The sequence below is a fragment of the Plectrocnemia conspersa genome, unplaced genomic scaffold, assembly GCF_051122295.1.
Source record: "Plectrocnemia conspersa isolate PC_06_02 unplaced genomic scaffold, ASM5112229v1 ptg000003l, whole genome shotgun sequence".
Classification (NCBI taxonomy): Eukaryota; Metazoa; Arthropoda; class Insecta; order Trichoptera; family Polycentropodidae; genus Plectrocnemia; species Plectrocnemia conspersa.
In genome coordinates this window covers 7,975,987-7,997,571 of record NW_028277167.1, presented here as the reverse complement: position 1 = coordinate 7,997,571, position 21,585 = coordinate 7,975,987, and the positions used below count along the sequence as shown (strand labels likewise).

General features: G+C 33.2%; 1 protein-coding gene across 10 annotated transcripts in view; it reads right to left on the bottom strand.

The window, feature by feature from the left end:
* The window catches only part of brat (tripartite motif-containing protein brain tumor), a 133,094-nt gene that overhangs the window by 11,585 nt on the left and 99,924 nt on the right, over positions 1-21,585 (bottom strand). For 3 of the 10 annotated variants that reach the window (XM_088182975.1, XM_088182980.1, XM_088182976.1), the window contains one exon: positions 1,638-1,704. The exons of 3 other annotated variants lie outside the window; for them this stretch is intronic. The gene's annotated coding sequence lies outside the window, so the exon portion shown is untranslated. Of the gene's footprint in view, positions 1-1,637; positions 2,668-3,732; positions 7,353-19,387; positions 19,518-21,585 lie in introns of those variants that run through there. 4 more of the 10 variants (XM_088182977.1, XM_088182983.1, XM_088182984.1 and 1 more) reach the window with 3 other exon arrangements.

The following is a 21,585-nucleotide window of genomic DNA, read 5'->3' as shown; positions in this document are numbered from 1 at the left end:
GGATAGCTAAGGGTGTGCTTACTAAATATTAAAAATAAGCTAAAAGTAAATACAACCAAGCTAAAGATATAGCACATTTATTGAAGTCCTCCATTATTATGGCCAAGCCTGTATCATATTATATTTGAGCTGAAGTAGCTTATTATAGATTTTTTAATACTGTACATAAACGACTTAACTTTGAATTAATCATTACGATATTCGTCAGTGAAATTAGGAAAATCTAAGAAAGCCTATCAAACTGAATTATAATTATATAATAATTATTACTAATTTCTATCCAAACCAGATACGATAGAAATTAAAAAATATAAAGGTTATTATGAGATTTGAAAAAGTCTTTCGGGTTTTAGTCATTGATTGTATAAATTGCAGATCACATTAATATCAGCAGTATCATGAATTTTTATGTAAGATCTTGTTGATTATAATTTTGAGAATTTTCTGGGAGTTCTTTACCAAAAAAGATTTGACAAATAATATTTTTTTAATAATATATTAAAATGCGTATTATATTTTTAATTTATTTTAAGCCAAGTATTGAGTTCTACGTTATAACTATAATTTTTTAAAGTAGAAAAAGTGCAATTTTTAATTAAAATTGATACAATAATTTTTATTTATAAGTATTTTAAATTTAATTAATAAACTTATTTTTAAATGAATTCAAAATGCATAAGAGTTATAATGAAAATTAAAATAACCGTCATGATACTTTAGTAATTTAACTTACCGACAGTTTTATCGCGCTTATAGAAACAAATATTGTCGAATAGAAAGCGCGAGATTGTGAGCACTAAGCGCGATAAATCCGTCGGCAAGTCGGATTAAATATTAAATGTATTTTTTAGGATTTTTTCAAAGCTTTGTTTGTAATTGTTAAAAAAATATGAATTGTGCCTAAACTATTTTTTTCTGCTTTATTTAGAGCGCAAAAATAAATCAAATGTTTTTAATTAATTTGTGGCAAAATTTTAGTGCAGTTAACAACTAGGTTATGGATCTCTTAAAAAGAGCGAATATTACGAATCAGGTAAGCGGATAAAATTGTCAAATTATCTATTTTAAAATGTGTTAATCTGATTTGCCTTTTAAAGTTTATTTGCAATAATTGGAATCAATTTGGGATAAAAACAAATATCCCGAACGGCTGCCATATTCAAAAGCGGCAGCAAACATTCACTGTATTATAATGTCGTGAAGAGCGTTATTGTCGTTAAATATTAAAAGCTCAACACAACAACAGAAGTCTCGAGCCTTTTCACAGGTGGACGAAAGCTGAGAGGCGCTTCATAAATACTCAAAGTCTGGGTACTTCCCCGGAGTTTTCGCACCGGATGCGTCAGAGTACACTCCATGCCGAGAGATCGTCGATAAAACACAAAACTTTTAACAACAAACACAGCAGTAAGTAGGCAGAGATACTTTTCAACCCAGGATGAGAGTTGGAGAAGACGAAAAGGGTTCGATTAAGGATCTGTGTTGTTCAAATCTACTCACACGTCAAAGCAAACACAAAGCGTCAGTATCCAGTCAAAGGCGGAAAAGTCAATACTAGTTTTCAAAACGCTACGACTTCCGCCTTTCACGGGTGACGCTCCTACAGTTTAAATCCAATTCAAATCAAAGTGACTCACTAATAACGTAAAAATGATCATAGTGCGGCCTGCATGACGCTCCGTAGCATGTGAGCGGCGCGCTTACCTATAAAAATAAAAAAATCTCATTTGAGTAACATCGACTTTTGCGGTATTACAAGATCAAAGTATGTGGGATTTTTAAGACTGGAGTAGGAAATACGCTGGGATAGACAGGACGTGTGCTCGATACATTATACATACACGTATCGATTTCGGTCATTCTCAAGAGTTGATACATATAAACAACATTTGTCGCTCGGTCACGACTGCTCGGCTTCTTCGCGATTAGCATAACTTGGCACGCATTGCGTTCTTTGATAATGCGGTGGAAATGCGGCAAAACGAACCCGATTTTTCAAACCACAATCGGACTGTGGCGATAAACTGGCGATGGCGAGAAATAAAACAAAATTATGATAATCTAACCACGGTAATGTGGCGCGTTGCTAGGGAAATAATTGTTTGACATGTTAACAGAAAATACAGGCGAACGATAAGGTTCGAAACGTAACATATGGTCCGACAGTGTTTAAGATTAATGGCAAACTAAACGCATGCGTCTAGTCACCGTCACGGTCAAGGTCGCCAAATTCGGTGGTGAGACATCACGCGTTGCGTGTTAAATTTTCCTTTAATATTCGTACAATTTTAGCCAATTTTGTATGTAATATGTATTGGGTGTATTCTGATATCAATTATTTATATTCTACTATTTCACATTAGTGATACAATAAAAGCATTAATAATACACCCATACCTCGCTATACGGCCGCTCTTTATACGGCCTTTCGCTATAACGGCCCTCTTCAATTAAGGCACGTTTTCGATTTACGGCCTAAAATGTTTCGCTATAACGGCAAAAAAACATTTTTTCGATGTCGATTTTTAAAAAAATTTAAAAATAGATTTAATTTGCATAATTTTAAAATGAAGTGAAGCAGCTAGCGCCGATGAGGCCGCATCTAAGGAATATCCCAACATTTTAAAGGGAATTATTGAAAGAGGTGGTCATAAGTACCACAAGGGTCTAAATTGGGACCATTGTTATTTGTTTTGTATATTAATGATATAGTTAATAACGTGAAAAAATGTAAAATTCATCTATTTGCGGATGACACATTAATGTATTGCATAGGTGATAACATTAAAGAAATTGTAAATAATTTAAATAATGAATTAAGTATATTAGAAATATGGTTAAAGAATAATGTACTTAAATTAAATGAGAATAAAACTAAATGTATGTTTATTAATTATAAAAATGTGTTAGATGATAGTACCAAAATAGTAATAAATAACTCTAATATAGAAATAGTGGATAATATAAAATATTTAGGAGTAATTGTTGATACAAAATTAAACTTTAAAGAACATTGTAATTACATATTAAAAAAAATTAGTAGAAAAATAGGTTTATTATCTAGATTAAGAAATATATTAAGTATAAATACAAAAAAATTAATTTACAATAGTATAATATTGCCCCATTTTAATTATTGTGCAACACTATTAAATATGTTGAATAAATTAGATAAACAAATGTTGCAAAAATTACAAAATAGGGCAATGAGAGTAATCTTAAATAAAAATAGATTAACTAATTGTAAAAGTATGATTGATAGATTAGAATGGTTGAATGTTCAAGAAATATTGAGTATGAATGTTTTAGTATTTATATATAAGTTAGAAAATAATATGTTACCACACTATTTTAATAAGTATTTAATAAGAAATAAAGATGTACATAAATATAATACTAGAAATAGAGAAAATTTAAAGATAATTAAGTATAAGAAAACGAGTACGGCTAGGGGAATTATGTACGGAGGTTTTAATTTATATAATAGTCTTCCAAGAGAAATCCGAAACAGCAAAAATATAACGGGTTTTATAAATGGAATAAAAAAACACCTTCGTACATATAGAAATAAAATATTATAATATTAAGTCTTTATTATTGTATATTTTTTCTTTCTGTTATGTATTTTTTATATATTTTATATATGTTTACTAAATTTGTTAGATGTAAAGATTAGCTATTAAGCTAAATAAATTAATAAAATAAATAAAATAAATAAATAAACCCGAATACGTAGACGAAACAGGGCTTTATTGGAAGCGAATGTCTGATTGTACGTACATTTCAAAAACCGAAAAATCTGCGCCTGGTTATAAGGTCTCTAAAGAACGATTAACTTTGCTACTTGGTGCAAATGCCGCGGGTGATTTTAAGCTAAAACCAATTTTAATATATTTGTCCGAAAATCCAAGGCCTCTTAAAGGACTAAATAGAAATCAATTACCCGTCATATGGAGATCCAACAAGAAAGCTTGGATGACTAAAGCTACTTTAGAGGATTGGTTCAAAAATCACTTTTGCACAGAAGTGAAAAAATATTTGCGAGACAATAACTTAAGCAACAAGGCTTTGCTAATTTTGGATAATACACCAGGGCATCCTACTAATTTATCCGAACTATCTGAAGATGTCATGATTGAGTACCTTCCGAAAAATACAACAGCTCTGATCCAACCAATGGATCAGGGTGCAATAGCCACTTTTAAGGCATATTACCTACGCTGAACTTTCCGACAACTTATAAGGGAAACCGATGGTAAATCTTCAATTAAAACATTTTGGAAAAACTATAACATCAAGGATGCTGTTGACAGCATCAATGAATCATGAAAGGGATTAAAATTAACAACAATGAACCATGTTTGGAAAAAAATATGGCCAGAATGTGTAAAAAGTACTGATGAAGAAGTTAATTGCCTTCCTGAAATTAGACAAAACATTTTGGATCTAGCACATGATCTCGGCTTTGAAGGTTTGAACGAACGTGATGTGCTTGATCTACTTGAAGCTGATAGGGAACCCCTTTCATATAAGGAACTCATTCAGTTGCAAGCAGAACCGGCATTTGATGAAGAGACAGAGCCTGTTGTATTCAAACAACTAACATCAAAAAAATTGTCAAAAGCTTTTTCCTATTTCGAACAAGGAATAAACATCTTCCTTGAAAACGATCCTGACGTCGAACGTAGCGCTAAAGTTTCTCGAGGAATTAACTAAGCCATTAGCTGTTATTAATCACTGAAGAACGAAAGAGACAAAAAGGCAAGACAAACAACGTTGGACAATTTTTTTAAGCCAGGCCCATCCTTACCAGCGAAAAATGAGAACAACAGTGATCTGCAGGTTACCATTTCTTCATCGTCTTCAGATTAAAGCCATTTTAAAAAAAATTATGTATGTATTCATACACATATTTTATGTAACATTAAGTTGTTTCATTTTTGTTTATGGATTATTGTTGGTTTTTGGAGTCTGTTATTATTTTATGTACAAATGTATGTACTTGTTATGTATGTATTTTAGATTTAAAAGAAATAAAAAGATAAAATGCATTTTAAATGATAAACCATGTTACATATTTAACAAATTTGGAACCGATCCCATAGAATTTGTATTAGAATAATTAATTCGTTATACGGCTTTTCGCTTTGCGGCCAAGTTTCGTGGAATGTATCTAGGCCGTAAAACGAGGTATGGGTGTATTTATAATATAACTACCATGAATATATAGAGCAGTAAAACTTGATATTCTAATACTGGTTTTATTAATTATATATTATTTAATTTCCAATACTTCCAAGACAATCGAGCCAATCAAGATGAAATGTCTGTAGAAATGCTGGATCCGAAACATCTTGTATATAAATCATTATGACTATACCTATGGCCTAACAATATTCAAACATATTTGACTTGAGGTGTATGTATAATACCTACTATTATAAAAAGCCAGACAGCTTGGGCGTGACGTCATAAGAGAGAGGTATGAACTAATTTTTAGTACCGTTATTTTTTTGATTAATGCTTAATATAAAATCAATTATAGGATGTTTAATACAACATACGTATAATTACTGTAATACAATTATTGTTTATTCATATACTTGTATGAATTGATTTTAGTGTAACTATGGTTGATTGATATTTCCAAAAGCTAGTTTTTTCATTGTTATATGCATCTCTCGTTATCGTTTATTATAGCAAACGTTGCACGTTTGTCTATGAATATAGTTTTACTTCTACAGAAGTAAGATTAAATTCACAGACATTTGAAATGAATTATAAATGGAGCCAAGAAAATGTAATCAGAGAGATATGACAGATCGCAACGTGTACTAGAAATTGTTGAGTTTTTGGACAACTCATTGACGAAATTGAGATTGCTCACCGATTCTGATTCATCGGGATATCTGGTTAGTCTGCGCTAGCGTGACTCACTCGGGGAAGACCCTGTATCGATTTTGAGACCGTTTACAAGACCCGCATCGAACGCGAACTGGTAATTATTTCGGTCCGATTGAAAACGCATTCAATTGTGCCTCCTCAATCCGCTCCAAGAGGATGCTGCAATTTTTCTTTAATTCAAAAATTGTCCGCATAATTGAGACAGCAGACAGTACGAAATTCTCCCTTTTAGCTCTCCCCACTTGGAGCGTGACTCTTCATACAAATTGGTTCGGATCTTGACCCTTGTCGATCGAAAATAAAACAAAAAAATGTAACCCTTTTGTAAACACAGTTGCATGCACGCATGCGCGGCAGATGCGTTGTCCATTATTATTTAGTAGGTCGGCCCCCTGCACTCAATGTGCATATCATTTCATGGCAACAGCTGCTCGATTTCTGGGCGAAAAAACTGAATTTCGCCACAGTCGGATGCACATTTCATTGCACACCTGTTCTGGTTCATATGTTCGATAGGGGAGAGCGTGCTCATTGGGACGGTATAATTTTCATTCATAAATAAGTATAATAAGGCACTGTGTTGATATTATTATATTATTCAATGTAACTCATCAGATTCTGGAAAATAATACATTTGTAGTGGACTTGCCTCACCTTAATGTTTTATTGCTTATTAGCTGTATTGAGTATGTGAGAGTTGAGTTCTCATCAAATTCTGTAGAAATATCGATTTCAAAATAAGTTTGGTAGGAAAATATCCCAGATTCAAGCCCTTTATAAAATGATACAATGTTTTATCGAAGCCCATCTTCATTACAAATCAAAACAGTGTTGTTTAGATGCGACTTGAGTACGCTAGTCGCTGCTCTCTTAATCGAGCCATTCAGCTCCCCGACAAATATGTCTTCGGCGATAAGTACGATGAGCTGGTTCGATTCGTTTGAGATTTTTGATCTAATTGAGCTGAGAAGTATATCGAATGAATAGCATATGTGCGTATGTGATAAACGTCACTATACACAGTAAACATTATAAATCATAAATACTGGCACTGTCCTAAAATACAACACTATCCTCTACATATTTTGAACAGACCGATCATTGTTTCGCGGCGCATGGCACGCCACTTTTTATCACGGAGTGATGTCATGACTGCGTTTTATCTCCGACCACATCCTCCCGCTGACCCTAAAACTCGACCAGAAAGAACGAGAAAGATCCTTTTTGGTCTTTTTACTCGAGAGGCGGCTGGCCTTGGTCTCGGACGCTGGGGTTGCTCCTTTTCTCGGGACAGGTTCTAGAGGGCAAGGTACCAATGCTCAAAGGGCGACACCCGCCTGCACAACGACCTCGGTCTGTGGGCGCATTGCGGAAAGTGCATTTATCACGCTTTAGCATGCCATCGACGCGGTTACGTGCCCTGCCATAAATCCGATCCCAGTCGGCCCGGCGACATCGCTGCTGACGGGGAATTCGGCGCAAATTGCCCGCACGGCGTGCGGTTATTGCCTTTCGGCTATATGTCATTGTTGAGGCACTTTTAACGAGAGCATTAGGTACAAACATGCTTTAAAATTGAACGCCGAACGTAATGCGTCGGTATGGAAATGACACTTAGTAAATACGCCGCTGTGTGGTTAGTTGCGTTCGTGATGTCACATTGAAAAAATGTCAACAAGCATTACCATTTATTAACGATAACGTAAGATCTGTGAGAAGTCGTTTTCTTATATTATGGATAATGGAAAACATAAATATAAACCTTCCCTTTACGGTGCAAAAAATCCGGTGATGTACAGTCAGTGTACACATAGCAATCAATTTAAAATTCAATAAATAATAATATTAATACAAAACAATCATTATAGTATTATTATTTTAATATAAATGTAAAAATTAAAACATAGCGTTTATTCTATATGCATACGTCTTAAACGAGCGTTTTCAAGCAACTGACCTTGATTTTCTTGGCGCTCATCGCCAATGTCAAGAAAATAAGCCATAGACCATTTTAAATACTCAAATATATTTATTTTAAAATAAGAGATTATACGATTTTTTTATATCCTATCTAGTTCGAAATGAATTACGAAGAAATTGCTAAGACCTTTTTATAGATATTCACATAATAAGATAACATGTACACTCGGTTTACATCACTGATCTTCACTACCACTATTCTTGTAAATATGCTACAAAAATCTCACATCATCAAAAAACGGCAATTCATTTTGGCAACTTCATTTTTAGTCACTGAAAAATGTTTAAAAATAATTTCACTATTTTGTTTGCTTTGATTAAACAGGTAATTATTTAAAGATATATGTGCCTTCAAATGAACAAAACATTTTTTTGTGCATTACAATAATTAAAAATGAGCATTTAATAAATATATCAATATTCAATAAAAAATGTTAAAATATGAGCTTAACTAAAAACAAAATGTTGCTCAATCTATTGTTTTTTAATGAACATAGATATGAGTCTTTGTTTTTGAGAATGGTATAAGTACATTATGATATTTAAGTGTTTGCATTTGAATCAATCAAAGTGTTTTATAACAAAATACTAATATTTTTTTAAATTGTTTTAACTTATAATTATATAAATTTCTATAATATTGAAATTATTATTTTTTAAATGGAAGGAAGTTTTGAAAAGACAGATTGATATGTGAGGATAAAAATATATTTTATCTAATAATGCACATTACATTATCACTTATTTTTAAACTTAGAACCCCGAATATAGTAACATTTAAATTACTCAAAATATGAATATTGGTCACAAAGGATAACAACACCTGTTCAGTAAATACAATAGAGGAATTGCTGGATTCAACGTCATCATTGCATAAAAAATCAGATATTTGCTTCCGAGAAAAAAAAATATTAACTACAGTTGACCCCCCAATAACACGGTAAATTAATGATGTGCTATTCGGGTGTCCGTTACTTTATGTCTCTATGTCTTACCACACGCACGTATTACAATAAAAAAAAGAGTATTTTCTAGTTCCCCAACTACACGCACCCAAATAGCACGTTTCCAATTTACCGTGTTATTGGAAGGTCTACTTTAATAGTGTTCTTAAACTATTTCGTAGCCTATCATATGTAATAAGTGACAGCAGTGTCATACGAAATTTGAGATAAACAAACGTAAGCAATAAAAAAAGTTACGCGCAGCAATCAAAACAGATATTTCTAATAATGTTTAAATAAATATGTCGCAACGGTGGCTAATTATTATATTTATCTGTAGCGTAGAAAATGTTAATGAATTGTTAATTGACACTCAACGTATAGCATTTTTTTATTAAATATTTTATAAGCACGATATAACAATGGTTAAAATCTTATATGGTAGATCGGAATTAATGATTAATATATAATTATTATTTCAATCGAGCATCATAGATTAGGTTTTCCTAGATTTTCCAAATCTTGCGGATGAATTTAAAATCTAGTTAGATCAGGTATAGTGGCATTTATTTTAAGCTTTAATAATAGTTTATAATTAATACATTTTCAGTCTGTTGTATAACTTTGTTTTACCGTATTAGGCTAAAATGACATGTTGCAACGGAAGATTTACTATAATTAATTATAAAAATTAAAAACTTTAGAAATTCTAGGCTTTTTTAATCACTGCTATAATAAAACTCTAATCACTGCTCCATCGCATTGATAATCAATGCGTATTAAGAAAATGTTTAACAACATATATGTTATCAGGTTCTATGTGGTTTAAAATGCGTTTTCCGAGCTGGATTCTCACAGCTGCGTATGTGTTTATTAACGATCGTTTAACCAACTATTGAAGGGCATTAATAAACTAAGCTACATTCTCTTTAAGAACAAAAAAACCTTAATACTTTTAATACCATGCAATCCCCACCTAAAGGAACAATACATATATAATAAACCTAGTTTAGAAAACTCGATTTTCCTGTACTGTAAAATTAAGCTCTTTTTTATAAAAACAGTTGAGCGAATTTTCGACAGAGTGACACACATTTATGCATGCAGACTGTTGCACAACGGCGTGGGAGCGCCGCAGTACTGCAGCGCAAAACAAAAACCGTCACTGTCGCTTTCTGAGAGACGAAAGGAAAAGTGTCGGCGGCGCATGGACGGAATGCAAGCAAGCAAACGCCGCGCTGCGTTGATTCAAAGGCCACTTTGTGCACTTCTAGGAGCAAGGTCGCGCATGCGCGGAGGAGACACTCGCGCATAAAAAGGATTTCATTCACAAAACATTCCGATAAGACCTCAACTTTTGACAGATATAATTCAACAATGTATCAGTCTCGATAAAAAAAAAGTGACAGACATCAACTGTCAGTTTTTTACTACTGTTTTCTTATTCATACTAGTCATTGACCGTTACAAGGTTATCTTATAAAATGATTTTGATTATTAATGATAGTGCACCATCAACACTAGTAGAATAATGGTTGATATACAAATGATTTTTGAGCAGTATTTAGCAAATATACAATGAATAGATAAAACATATGTAAGGTTTGAAAGATGGGAATCGAAAAGCTGTCTTTTGTTATCACTCCGAATGTTGCACTGTTATGCATAGTCGGTATGTCTCAAGTGGCAAGCGCATGTGAATGAATACGCATAGTGATAGATCTATCGGCGTATCCTGATATTTGAGAAGCTCGGAACACGAGCGTGACGTGTGTGCGACACGACGCAGAGTCGATTATACAAGTCGCCAGCTGTCACATTTTCTTTGTTCTGATATCCCCCTCTCTATTTCGCGCCAGTGTGCGCGCATATAAATAAAACTGGGAGCGTTTATGTGTGTGCGTTATAGGGGTCGCGTACGAAGAGATAAAGGGGATAAATTCTATATATACAACGCACGCGTTGTACACGTTGTACTATATAGATACGACAGACAAAATAATAATATCATTATCGGAGCGGCTTCAAATTTACGGATGACGCGGACGACTCGCTCGGAATAAATTTTGCGAGATCCTTCATAAAGAAGTTAGGCAGATAAAATATATTGCAATGTACAATATGCAAAACGAATAAAGGCGGCTTTGAATGCGCCGCGATGCGAATTTATTCATTTTTTTGCAACATGACAAAAAAAACTGTGTGCTACTTTTAAATGCACTGCTAATTTGCAACGATTCATCGCTTTTTTCAATGAAGATATATTGTAAATACATACATTACTTATTATTATCAATCAGTTATCTTACACAGAAACTTTGCAATGTTTACAAAACTTTTTTAACACATTGAATGCCGAGTGCACCAATCTGTGCATTTCGTCATTTTAATTTTATACACCAAAATCACTAAAGATGTTACTAATAATATACTACCTAAAATATTTGAAAAAATCAATACCCAAAATTCCAGAGGCTCAAAACTCAGATAAAAAAAAATCGTTTCAAGGCAGTGTTTACAGATTTTTTTCTATAATTATATTCCACATATCATATATTTGTAATAATTAAATCAGTTATCATAAAACTGTGAATCGAATATTAAGAAAATAAAAATATATTTAAATCATTTTTAACACTTGACGGTCAAGTCAAATCCACAAATGTTTTCAAGTAGCGGCCAGAAAATAACTAAAATATCCGAGGCTTGCCTAAAACGATACAGCGCTAAACTAAAAACCCTAATATTGGTTTTTAGTTTAGCGCTGTTTTTTTAAATCTTCCGTTATAACCTGACAGCCGTAAGCCCAATGTGTTAAATCTGTACCAACTGAGTCAATCAGATATAATGAATACCTATAAGTATTAACCACCATATTGAAAGACTGATAATCGGTGACATCTATAATAATAATAAATATAAATTATTATGTATAAAATAATTTATAACCAATAGATGTCACTACAGCTGGGAACGTTTTTTTTTATAAAAGCATATTTTTTATAAATAAAAATTTGAGTACCGCTGTCGAGGCTCGAACCCGCAACCCGCAACGTTACGGACTACGCGGTTCTGACCTTAACCTTTTGAACGCGTTATCAAAAATAATATTTTTTTTTTTTTTTTTTTGAAAAATGCAAATTTTACCTTGATACTGTGTTTAAATGTTCTGATTTTTTAATTTTTATTCATTTAAAATGATATTTTATGTTTATTCACAAAAAAAGTTTTTTCTTGAAAAGCATTTTTTTTTACTGATTTTTGCGTAAAGAGATAAAAAATCAATTGGGCGACTTTAGTCGCTTTCCGCGTTCAAAGGGTTAAGCAAATACAACGCCTTTATTCATCAACAGTGACATGTCGCCATTGTTTATAATTTGTCTTTGGGGTATACCTATAAATTTTAGTTTCTGTCCTTCCATAAAATTTTATCTCTTTTGTGACCACATAAAATTCGAGTCCCTTTTTTACACGGATTTTTTACATTTTTCCAAGGGACGGCAAAGGTTGGCCAGTTAATATTTTTATTTCATTAAATGACATTTTACTGGCCAAATTCAAGGAGGTCCAAAAGCAATAAAATCATGCAACGCTTGGCTTGTTATGTTAACATCTGACAATGTTGCGAACTCAACCAAACAAGTAGACCCTAACACACATTGATTATACTGACCATCTGTCAACATAAAACTGACATTAAAGTTAAAATACAGATCATATAATATAAATACTGGCTATTCTTTATAAATACTGACTAAAAAAATTGTCAAAATACTTCTTACCATCTAATATTTATTCTGGCCGCTTATATTCTGATTTTTTAATATAAATTCTGACCGTATTCATAACCGTATTAAATTTTTGACCCGACAAATACGGAATATCAAAAAAATATGCGTCCAACTTGTTGCTCTGTTATGAAGCTAATCCTGATATTTTTATGGAAAGGTTTGTTACTATAGGTACGTTGCCAGCGTATTAAGAAGCTGGATGGCTACTTAAATGAAGTGTGTCCTTGCCGAAAATGGCATAGATGCTCTGGAACCTAAAGCTATAAATTCTTCACTTTCAGTAATTTAAGGAAATGTTTGAAGATATACATCTTCTTATGAGAACAAAGCAAATCCTAACCCAAAGCTCATAATAAAAAAGAAACGATCCAAAACAGAACGGCGAATCCAAGTAAGAATAATAGAGACTGTGAATTTTTTTAAGAACATAAGGTAATATCAAAAAAATCTGAGAGATGGTTAGAGTGTTTTACACGTCATCCAGCTTGCTGCTCCGTTATGAAGCTGATTCTGATATTTTTATAAAAAGATTTGTTACTATCAGTCTGAAATAAACAATCGGAACAGTGAAAGAATTGGGTTAACGTTTCCCAAAAAATAAATGGTAGCGACGCCCGATGGCGAAGTGAGCTTCTGGTTTTTGTTACACAAAGGACATAAGAGGATAATAATACTGTAATTTGTTATCTCAATTTCATATAATGATCTGGAATACTTCACACGATTTTCTAGAACACAAAGCTGGAAATTTTAAATTCATACTACGAGAACATAGCAAATCCTAAAAAATATTTCTAGATTTTTCTCAATCATGAGAGAATATATGGCCTCGCAGGGATTTCTAAATTAAGTAATAAAGTGTTATAAAAGACGCAATTGAAAATAGTGAGCGATCGTTCAGCAAGTTATTTTGACATATTTGAGAGCCTAATGGGACAAGATTGTCTTAGCATTGAACAAGAAACAGAAAAAAATATTTTCGATTGATCAATTTGCATCATCAAAATCTTTAATAAATAATCATTATTTTTTCTTTAAAAAGCTGTTTATTTTTTTTAAATAAGTTTAGTGCATGGTACACATGTGAGCCACCGGCCTTTAATGGTTGATCGGTCCATAGCACACAAGTTGGACCACCGGACTTCAGTGTTAATATAAATATTGTATTTACTGTTGAAAGTTTTTAATCATATACTCGTTTTTTTCTGCCGTAAAAATTGTTAATTAAATTCAAGAATATAAAAAATTAAATTAGGTGAGGGACGACAAATAGCATTTTCGCCCCCCAGGAGCAAATATATAAGTTATATACAATACAATCATTTATATAAGGACGCTATTAGGATTGCATAAGGCTCGGACACACTGGGGCGGTGTGCGATTCCGCTTTGCGGCGTCAGTGTAAACGCATAAAATATAGATTAGATCGCCGCTTTATCCGAACCTCAAAAAACACGTAAGGATAAACAATAGTAGACGCAGTAATTCTGCAGTTCAGGATGAAGTAATTAATTAGAACTGGGTCATGGCTGGGTTGGTCAAACTGTCACTTAATTTTAAAAACATAAGATCTGGGTTTATACCGATAAAAGTATGATGGGATCCTGGGTGATTTAAAGGCATTGGCAGTTAAGACACAGGATCCTTCAGCCGCCGCTTTATTGTATACATTACTAAATAAATCAATCGCACGTCAACGTTAAACACACACGCGCAACTAACATTTAAAACGATTTTGCAGCACGTTCATTTTCGATTATATCGTATGAAAAAGCGTTGTTATGCGTGTACATACATACATTCAAGACTAAAGCCCGCGTATAAAAAAGTAAAAGGCAAATTGTTACGCAGATCACGCGTGCGAATGAACAACAACACAAACACACAAAGAGAGGGAGGAACGGTGCTTCTCAAACGTTCGTCCTCGGAGCACACAAAAGCAAATCGGCGCGATAATCGGCGACCTTCCGATTCAATTATTAACGCCGAGAGAGAGCTAGGAATGACCCAAAGCTGGGTCCCACTCTAATTAAACATTCCGGTTAAACGAAACGTCCGGAAATTCCGCGCTGCGAGAGATGCTAGGGGCGGTTTTATAGGGGTTGTCGCGTGTCTAGCGTGCAGCTGCCGCATACACAACACAGCACAGGGGTGCGCCATTTGTGCGCGAATACGCGAGATGCAAATAATAGTGGATACTGCCCAAAAGCTACACGGTGTTTCGAAACGAATTTATCGGCGATCGTAAAGCGGACTTGGACTCGGGCCAATTCGCCGTATAATACACACAATATAAAATATAAGATAATAATAAGAGCAGAGCTGTGTTCTCTCTCACTCGCCAAAGGTGCAATAAGAAAAATGTTGAGACCTTCTGTTGTTAAGTTTTCGCGCAGTTGTGTATTACCGTTTTTGGCTCGGCTTCAAAAAAATATAATATAGTACACACACACACGAACTTGTGCTGGAATTCAGAAATTACTCTAATGGATATTAATATTGTAAAATGCGAAACCAACACAGTAACGTAGCGACGACCTAAATTTTGGAGCTCAGTGACGATAATGAGATTGAATAATTGCGCTGCTGCGGCTTCGATTATTATCTTAGCGACGAACCGAGCTAATGGTTATGGTAATCCTTACGCCCCTTTCCGATCGACTTTGGTTCGATTGGCGAGATATCTACTATCATTTGAGTCACCAGTATTATTTTACAACTTCGACAGTTTCAAAAAGATATGATACAAGTGCAACATTTATTCAGAAAATAAGGAATTGTTATGCCTGCACTACACTCTCTGGAAGTTGGCCAAGGTTGGCCAAGGACGGAGAATAACAAGCTATCTCACGTGCTCAGTGACGAGAGTGAGAGAGATAATGATATGGTGGTTCGCAAACTGAGATAGAACGAGTAACTCGGTTCAATTTCAGTATGCAGTAGGCGTCATATGGTTAACACGCATGTCGAGCGCTGCATCGTGGTCACGTGGTCAACTTATAATACCACATGCTTGTCGGGGACTTCAACAGACTCTTACTGACATCTTTGAATATTTTAGGGCACCAAAAGGAATTAATTATATTTTTGATAGTTTCTTCTAACAATTATCGTTATTATATTTTTTTTCATATAAAATTAAATAATTAAAAATAATTAGTGGTACTTGATTTTGTTAAAAAAAATCGTTTCGAATATCCTTATGTATTTTCCTAAACCGTTTTATATAAATGTCACACCATAACGAATTCTTATTTAGAATCGATGGCGACAAATTCTAGGATAGTCACAGATGTAGTGTTCGTATTCTAAAGTCTCATTTTCATGCCTTATGGCATTTTGCAAAAGCCGACAAATATTTTGCGTAAATTGAATATTTACGACCGAAAAGTTTTCACTGATATTGTATTGGTGAGTGCCCCCACAAACTTTTATAATTATCAGTAGCGTAATTTTAATAAAATGACAATTTAAAAATTGCGATTATTTGGCACATTTTTCGATCGCGCGCAAATATGCCGACTGTACGTGACAGAAGCCGCCGTCCGGATGGCATATGAAATTTGCGACAGTGTGGTCGCTTACTTGAAGTCGTAGGTCTCGGCCAACTTCAGTTGTAACTTCGATTCGGACAACTTCCAGAGAGTGCAGGCATTACATTAATAATATATGTTGTTCTGAATACAGTTTAATATCATTTACTGACGCAAAATGTTGTTAGTAAGGTTCTTAACCCTTTGAACGGTATCGCCATACATGTACGGCGGTCGATTTTTCACTGTTTTGAGGTACCCCATATAGTTATATATAATAACAAATATATGACTAAGTTTTACCCCACTTTAAAAAAATCTGAAATGACGCCCTTGATCAAAAGGATGTAAAATAATAAATTAGATATTTTTCTTTTGACGCCCTCACTGATCAGAAATTCGCATAGCATTGTGTTATGCATATTTTGTTTTAATTAATGATTAATTAAAACAATTATTTTTAATCAATAATTATTTTTTTAATTAAATAATATTTTTTGCACTAATTGGTTATATAAATTATAATCGAATATGTACGAAATAACAACCTGCAATGCGGGTTTAGATTCATATACACATGATCATTCACTCTAAGCCTATTAATGTGGAAATGCAAGTATACATTGTATAAACGGATTTTGAGAAGGCCTTCGATAAAGTTTGTCATAATATAAAAATATTTATTGACATAAATAGTTTATAATATTAAATATTTAGGAGTAATTGTAAATAAAAAATTAAATTTCAAGGAACATATTAAAAAAATATGTATATTATCCAGGATGATTAAAAAAATCTAGAGTACGCTCGGGATAAGGATGCCGGTTTGTTATTGTGTGCGTGTACATGTATACGAGAGGGAGAAGCGATGTAGCGTGTACTTCGTTGTCTCGCTTTCTCTTTTAAGGACAGTCGCTGATTCGTCAACGCTGGTATTCGTCATTAAAGTGCAGTGTGGCACAGAAGTTCGATCTTCTCTAGTGATTTATTTTAAATAATTTTGTGTTGATATTGGTTTAAAACCCAGATATGCCCACTGTCCCATGGGTAGATCACTAAACTCGTGCTACTGTTTTTTATTTATAAATAAAATTTTAAGAGAACAAAATTTCTTGGGCATATCTGGGTTAATTGATATCAAGGCTTCAAATATACACTGTAAGTTATTCGTTCTCTTACCCGTGGATTAAAATATTTTAATTATTTTTCCATTAATCCGTACGTTGTTGGTTTTTTTACACTATTCTCTAAGGCTTAAAAAAGTTATTATTCTTATCGTTGCGCCAATTCAATGGATTCTAATGATTTAATTGAGTCGTCGAGCCATTAAACAATCTGCGAATAATTTCTTTCCCCATTTTATATCTTTTTGCTTTTGAAGTAGCTAAAGACTTCATTATTTTTTTGACTAGTGAAAGATTTAGAATTTTTCAAATATTTAATTAATGACATCAATGTCTGGTTTCTTCGATTTTATAATATATTTTTAATTGTCCGTTGAAATTTCCAACTTAGCTCAGTGTATGTATGTAGGTTAAATAAACATATATTTTCTTTTAAAATTAAAAAATTAAATATTCTGAGCGAAATTGTTTTGAGCCACACAGTTCACGCACACAATAACAAACCGGAATCCTTATCCCGAGCGTACTCTACAATAGTATTATATTGCCACACTTCAAATATTATGCCAAATAAATAAAATTAAATATCTCGGAATCACTTTTGAGAGCAATAGTACGTAAACAACGTATATAAAAACATTCCAAGATACTCGACTATGTTATGAGGAACGCGTTGCACTATGACTAGTAGCATTCTTTATTCGGTTTCTATAATTTAGAATATCTGAAAAACAAAATAGACGCTGGCTTTGCACTTTGATATATTTAATGTCAGCTACGAGGAGCTGGTCCGGTTCGTATTATTCAATTTTAATATTTTATGATTTTTTATAGTATGTACTGTAAAAACAATAAAATTACACTTTTAAAACATTTCTTTAGATACAAATATTTTGAGATTCATAAGAAATATTATTTAATAATATGATAAATACCGATTTATTGTTTTCGGGAATCCGTAATGGTTATTTGGCGTTGCAAAATTGACACTAAATTTATCGAGGCTATTATTCAATGATATGCATTAACAGAATTAATTAACAATTGTATCAACGCTTATGCATTATACAGATATCGTGTTTACAGCTTTTATCGTGTCTTGAGTAAATTAGCTCAAGATATTGCAAATATTACCATTGCGATGTGAAAGTATCGTATCGTCACATTAATGTACATTTTATTATATAACAACATTTAAATACTCACAACCATTGTTGCCACACAATTCATATTGCAAAGTGAGTTAACAATACGCGCAACTTCTACAAACTCGTTCTCAAACATGTACTCTCCCACTCTGTTATTAATACATTATACAATACGAACTTATTAACGATTGGCAAAATATCGAGATATGACCTAAATGAGCGAAATCCCTGATAAGATAAACACCTAACGACCTCTCGAGCGATGGGTTTAATTTCCGCCGCAAATCGAAATCGCTCAAAGGCGATAATAAAAAAAAGGAAAATAGCGAAACGAATTCACAAAATCGTTTCGGAACCGGCTGTAGCCGGGCAGACGAGGGCCCTCCACTTGGAAGCGGGTTGTCAAACGCAGGGGTTCGTAACCGATCGGTTTTCGAGTCGAGTGGCTCGCCTCTCGATTTTCCGCCAATGTGCGATTAAATTTTTTGATGTTCGCGAATTGACATCATCGCCATAATCGCTCGGGCGACGATCAACGATTCATCCCGCGGCGCAAAGCGGAAGCGTTGAAGAAGACACTTTTGGCATTCGCTGAACGGCTGCGATTGCATTGATCGGAAACATTCGGCAAACGTGCGACCTTGCCGTCTACGGTGTCGAAACGAGCGCCGATTGTTGCAGACAGCTGCCTTTGAAGGCCTTGATTTTAGAGTGTGCGAAACGCTTTGCGCAATTCCGCCAATTGTCCGTCACCTTAATTATGAATATCAACTGCAGAGAGCGAAAGTTTTTTGGTTAATAACACAAAAAATCAAAGGTCAATCGGCATAAAACTAAAGTACATAAAATTTCCTTATTATTTTATAAATAAGCGAACGAAAGTAGCATCATATATCGCCAGCTGAAGCGTATGTGCCACACAACCTACATCAGTGAAGTTAGTAATACGTTTAATAGCGCTACCTGAATAAGCAGCATTGTCTCGGAACGCGAGGTCAATTTTCATCGATGTCGATTTTATTCGTCAGTATAAAAAGCTTCTCTTCCAGATGAGCTCCACGGTGGTCTTTTTGATGATTTAACAGCGACTGGCCTGAGAGAAAAACACTTCTTATAAGCCTCGCAAATTTACAGATAGGAAAAAATATGTATTTATGGCTAAATCAATAGAAGGAAATGACAGTTGTCGACAAACTTCTAAATATCGCTTTCGGTCTCTACACGCATATATGTACTCCCCGTTGATTTTTCAACATAGATACTTGCATTCAAATAAAAAAATATGATATCACACTTACAGGGAAAAAGCTAAACAAAAAACAGGGACTTAATATGCAGTTATTAATATGGCATTAGGAAAGCGAAGAAGATCAATAAGACTAACATTCATCTTTTTCTATTACTATACTACATATTGAACACAAATTAGAATAATAGGTATACGTCACAAAAAATACTGGGTATGAATAATAGATTGGAGTTCTATATACAAAATCCATAATGTATGTATTTGTATTGTTTCTTGACGACACTATTTCTCGCGAAAAATATCAAATCAAAAATTCTCATTTTTATAAAGCGTTTTTTTGTTAAAAATTAAAAACATACCAATATTTTCAAATGTTTTATAACCGCTGCATTTTTTATTATGCTGCATAAGAAAGGGTGAGTCCGTGCCAGATGTTTGAAAATATGCATGCTTGAGAATTATTTTTTGAGAAAAATGCTAATTCGATAATTTCTATTTCATTAAAAAATTTCTCGAGAATCTTTAAAGCAATTTTTTGTTAAGAATTAAAAATATACCACTATTTTAAAATATTTTCTAACCGCTGCATTATTAATTATAAATCTTTTATTGCAACATGACGTTAGCCGCCAACGGGGTGAACATAATCAACAACTATTTATATAAGTGAGTAGTAAGACATTTCGCACATTTAAAAAAAAAAAAACATTTTTTTTTAATTTAATTTTTTTTTTAAAAAAAATATAAACATGAGTGAGAAACGGAAAAACTTCAGTGTTGATACGAACAAAAATAAATTAAGGACTCATCAACTTCACACAATTCGAGACAAAGATGGAAATTATTAGACGTTCTGATAGCGGTGAATCTTTGCTTCATTTGGACGTTCGTATGATTATTTTTTTCAAAAAAACATGGATGAAATGGAAATGTCATCGTGGATCGATGACCAACATCAAAAAGATGTCCCTCTGAGTATTTCAATTATTCAAGCAAAAGTTCTTAGTTTGCACAAAGATTGGAAGGATAGATTAAAAAAAAGATTTTAATACAGCTTTTCAAGCAAGTAATGGTTGGTTTTACAATTTTAAAATGAGGTATTCTTTTCATAATATTAAATTTACTGGAGAATCGGCTGATGCGGATAAAGATGCTGCAAAAGAATTTATTTCCTAATTATCCAAAATTATTGAAGATGAAGAATATTCCTCTAGCCAAATATTTCATGTAGATGAGACAGGTTTATTTTGGAAAACTTTTTAACAATGAAAAATATGAATGAAGCCTTCACGCATCTTGACAAATTTTTAAATATTATGGAAGATTATGATCCCAATGGAGAACGCATATCTCAAGTGCGTAGGGCGATCAATAAAAACATAGCATGTTATAAAATACTATATGAAAAAAGTACTTTTCAAATAGAACACCCGCAAAATCCACTTAAACATGTCTCTTAAACGCCTCTTAAACATCTTATATTTACTTGATAAATAAATACACACAGTTTCAAATTTTTTTACTTCCCTCTACTTTCGAACATTCAACATTCGCACACATTTTCAGGAACCAATCATGTGCGAAAGCCGAGGGCCGCCTGTATTTTATTAACTATAAGCTATTAAAACAACTTGCAATGAACGACCTAGATAGATTTTGATTTAATTGTTTATTTATGAGATTAAAAAAATCGATCGGACTTATAATTACATATTTATCACTAAGACACGATAGAAATAGAAAAACACTATGTTTCATATGTGACCGAATTATATAATATATCAAAATAATTTATAATAAAGACACTTTGTTCTTGTTTTATTCCCAGCATTCAAAAGAATGAAGAGCAATTATCGTGTTTCAAACTGGTCAATTAATATTTATTATACCCCAAATTTACGTATTTTTGCGT